This window comes from Arvicola amphibius, chromosome 3 (genome assembly GCF_903992535.2).
Source record: "Arvicola amphibius chromosome 3, mArvAmp1.2, whole genome shotgun sequence".
Lineage (NCBI taxonomy): Eukaryota > Metazoa > Chordata > Mammalia > Rodentia > Cricetidae > Arvicola > Arvicola amphibius.
The window spans coordinates 160,723,067-160,727,959 of NC_052049.1; the positions used below are offsets into that span (position 1 = coordinate 160,723,067).

The window sequence follows — 4,893 nt, forward strand, 5'->3', positions numbered from 1 at the left end:
TTTTGTCATCAAATTTGGAAAGATAATGACTTCAGTCAAAATAAACTTTGAAACTGCTCATTCTTTTTTCTTTTTGCGTGTTTTTTGGTTTTTATGTTTCTGTTGTTGTTGTTGTTCCTAGTAGCTATCTCAAAAACTGACTGGGAAAATAGGAGAGGAAATAATAAGGTTTAGACACAATGGGGTAGATTTGGAAGATTTTTATCTTCTGAGTAGATAACATTTTGAGGCAATCTAGTCATTGAACAACATTTAAATATGTTTAGTGTGTAACGAACTACTTCTGTGTGTCTAACAAAGTCAACATTAGGGATGAAAAATAATGAGGAAAATGGGAGCACATGATTTTTACCCCCACGTACATCTTGCCCCCCATGCTCGTGTTTACATTCTATTTGGACTCTTAAACATTGATGAATTCAGAAAGAACTTTCATGCTATTAAATTGAAGCTGAAATTTAGTAATATTAGATATAAACACTTACGTCCCTAAGCACTTTTTCCCACGGTATTTCTTCTTCCCGTGGAAGAGATAGGAAATTTGGAAATCAGGTGGTAAACAAAGAAATGTTTACTTTGAAGACTTAGCATTAAAGAGACAACCTCAATAACTGAAAAATGAGGTTGCCTCAAAGTGAAAAGTTTCTGCAAAACAAAGGAAACAATCAGCGCAGAGAAAAGGTCGCTGACAGAGTGGGAGAAAATCTTTGCCAACTATATTGACTACAGGAAATTAATATTTGAAGTTTATGAAAAACTTGAAGCTCAAAACACCGAAAAAGCAAATTGTCCATCATTAATAATACATGTGCTACTACAATGAGTAGATTGTTCTCAAAGAAATAAATACATGTGGATATTAAATATTTGGAAAACAACTGAATAATATTAGGGAAATGAAAATACAAACTGTGCTGACTCCACCTTTTTCAAGTCAAAACAGATACCGTCACCAAGAGAACCAATAAGTGCTCATGAGGATGTGAAGGGGAGAATGTCGCTAGTGCAGCCCCTCTGAAAGCCAGAAGGGAGTTTCCTTCAAAAACTGAAGATGTAGGTCAGCTACACTGATGGCGTAAAACACAAACAATCCCACACTAGTTTGGAATTATGATTAATAGAATGGTTATTTATTTAAAGGGGAAAAAACTTACAGATCACAGTCCCAGACAACAGCCCTCTGCGCAATCAGGAAGGGAGCCTAGTCGTCAGAAGCAGAGCCGGAAGCCAGAGAGCGAGTGGAGGGAAGTGGCCGCATTTTTAAAAAGAGAGACCACGCCCCAATGGGCTGGTATCTCAGCGGCTATTGGCTGAAGGAGCAGAAGGAGCTCCCGCAACACTACACTACTTCTCCTACAGACCCAAAAGGATGAACCAGTCCGCCACAGAGATTCTTCCACATCCATATCTATGACTGTACTATTCACAACATGGAAAGTATGGAACTAACTTAGATGTCCATCAAAAGATAAATCAATGAAAAAATCCATAGCAGAATTTAGTCTAGCTGTAAAGAAGAATAAAAGTATGACATTCACAAGAAAATGGGTGGAACTGATGATCACTGTATTAAGTGAAACAAATTACACTCAAAGAGAAATACATCTTGAATCATATGTGGGATCTGAATTTTGCATATATATTCATGTCATGCAAATGGCATGAAAGAATAAAGTGGTCTGTGTGAGGAAAGGCTAGGTCTAAAGCAAGGAAGAGGGATAAATAGGGAGGATAGTAGAATAAAATAGATGGGGGAATCACTTAGGGGTAGGAAGGGGACCAGCAAGGGATGAGAAATGAGAAGAACAGTGGGAGTTAAAGAATAAAGTATATTAATACATAAGTATGAAAGTGACACAGTAAAACCCATTTCTTTGTTTACTAACCAAAATATTCTTTTGAAAAGGTTTTTCAGTAGATATAAGGTAGATTTTCAGCAATATACATTATATTGTCACACCGCAAGACCTCAATAAAAAAAACCAACAAAGACGATCTTTCAATGAACACTGGAGCCTCAATGTTACATATCTCTTTCCAAACAATAAAATATGTATATATAAGTCACTAGGGTATTCACAGAGCCATGGCACATCCCATGGTTGGGTATTTCCCTTGACAGGAAGCCTGCTGTTTACCATGGCTTCTAGTATTTAAATCACTAATCAAATGCAGGCGTGTGGGAACTAGAAAAAGAGAAAGTGTGAACCTTTGTGAGTGCTCCAGCAACCCACAGTGAGGACCCATGGACCACTGACACAGATGTTTTGCTGCCATTTGGTGAACATCTGCTTTCACTATGCAGATGCTGGGCAGAGCTTTACAGACATGTGGACAGTACTCTTTGACAGTTTGAAGCTTTGTTTAAATAAAAGACTGGTTCAAAAATACATACACGTTCCCTGTAAAAGTGGAACTAGAGTTGAGGATATAGAAAAGTGACGAAACTTTTGCCTGGCATATTTGGGCCTGGGTTCAATGCCCTTTCCTGTAAATATGGAAAATGAAAGAAGTACAAACATATAACTCAGTCAACGGTCAAATGAAGCAACTAGTCACATCTAGCTATAGATACACACAAGATTCATAATTTTAAGACTGCCTCAGAGATGAAAACATTTCAGCATTGAAGTACTTCAATAGGAGGATATAATTGTCCAAAATATCTACTGTTTTCAAGCTTTTCTCAGAAGAGCCAGTGATGTAGATCTTCACTTACCACAGGAACCTTGCATAAAACCCTTGGAGATATACTCCAACTTCCAACATTTACTCAAAAACTGAATCCAATGTAAACTTCAAAAAGAATTTAGGTATGCAAATCACAAAGATCAACAGTAAAATCCTTACCTGGCAGGGGAATACCAGGATTGTGAAGATGGTTTTCTCGGGGCGAGGCTCATGTATTGCACTCTGGGTGTGGTGAGCCCTGAGATGTCCCAAAGTGAAATTCATTGTATGATCTGTGGCAGTAAGAGAAATACATTCACACTCTCCCCTGTTGAAAAAAAAAATTCATCTTAAAGTTATACCTTCATCAATAATAGTCTTAGACATCTAATTATACATAGGTATAAAGACATATGTGGGTCACATATATTTATTTAACCTTATGTCTTAAATACATGTTGTAAATGATTGCTGATATATGTACAGAACATGTCTACTATGAAAGTGACTGCAAACACATCTCATTGTAACTTTAGCAAATATTCCTGCTGCCGTTTTAGATGGGCTCAACAACAGCAATTCAGAAATCCTGGCCGAACTGAGAGCTAATGTATAGTAAGGAAATTCTTTCTTAAAATCTCATAGGCATCTTCTAATACCATGGTTCTCGATATGGGACCCCAGAGAGCAGTCTCAGCCACAGCTGGGAATGTATTAGGAACTCTAAGGGTGGAGTGCAGACTATGAATTTAACGAGGCCCTCAGGTGGTTGCAATGTGCACACAAATGTGAAAACCACTGTTTTCTATTGAGCTACATTTTTTGTATATGTTAATTTTTTTTTTACTTTTACTTTTGAAGTTCTAGGGACTAAACTCAAGACCTTGCATATGTAAAGCAAAGTCTGTGCCACTGCCTTGCAACCCTAGCGCTGATATATATTTAAATAGACAACCATTTGTATGTGAGCCATGACAGTGGAATCTGTAGTCTAAGTTTTGTCTGACTTAAAAATGTGTATGTTTATATTTTTACAAAACTATGAGAAATTTGATTTATTGGGTGATAAGTCATCTCAATGAAAAAATACAGCAATTGGCCCTATCCAGATACAATCCAATAACCATGTCTATATAAAAACTTAAAGCATACTAGATATTTCTTTGTAATAACTCTTCCTTGACTTCAGCTTTTCCTTTACCACTTATCTTTATTTTTCTCGGTTGTTTCTGTAATAAAACACTGACCAAACACAACCTGAGGAGGAAAAGATTTATTCTACCTCACAGGTTACAATACATTAAGGAGAGAAATTGAAGCAGAACTCAAGGAAGGAAGTGAACTAGAACCACAGAGGAATGCTTCATATTAGCTTGTTCCCCCTGGCTTTCTCTGCTACTTTTCTAGGACAGCCCAGCCCACTTGCCAAGGGATTACACTGCCCACATTGGGCTGGACAGATCTGCATCAATTAGCAGTTAGTTAAGAAAGTGTCCCATAGCCATGTCCACTGGCCACTCTGAGTAAGCCCGTTCTTCAACTAAGGTTTCCTCTTCCCACATCTGTCAAGTTGACAAACAAGATTATCCCTCACACTACTCTTTTTGGTCTACCATGATGAATAGATGCCTTAAAGTTAGTAACATTCCTTGTGAAATAGGCATCGAGATCGGGATGTAGAGTAAACTCCTTATCATCTTACCACAGGGTTAAGCCTTCCATCTCTGATCACAGCATAGCATAAATTTCCTCTCTCTCTAAACTTTCTGTCTTAGATGACACTTATACATCAAAACCCAGAATGAAGTCAATACTCATATGTCACCCTCAAATAGTTCCAACATGGTAAATTAATAAGATGAAAGATCAATATGTATATGTAAATTATAATCATTTGCCACTGCAGCTAACTGAATTTGAAATTACAAATAACCCAAATAACCATCTTCTCCCAGAAACCCAGCAATTCTAATTATGAAAGAAAGTATTTTTATTCTATTAGCCCCAACTCCTTTAATAGAAAAAGTAATTACATTGTGACAATTGAAATGAGTCAAAAGTTCAGATGACAGAGAGGAGAAGCAAATCAATGAGCGCACATTTTCCACTCAAGTGTCTACAGAGTCATTACATTCTTCTTGCTTCTGATTTAAATCCCCCATTAATATTCCTAAGATTAAAGACTAGCAATGGAAGTACACAAGCTCCATATTTTTACTTGCT

General features: G+C 37.1%; 1 pseudogene; it reads left to right on the forward strand.

Moving 5' to 3' along the window:
- The first annotated feature begins 2,842 nt into the window (after nt 1-2,842).
- Nucleotides 2,843-2,997, forward strand: LOC119810962 (annotated as a pseudogene).
- The last annotated feature ends 1,896 nt before the right edge of the window (nt 2,998-4,893 follow it).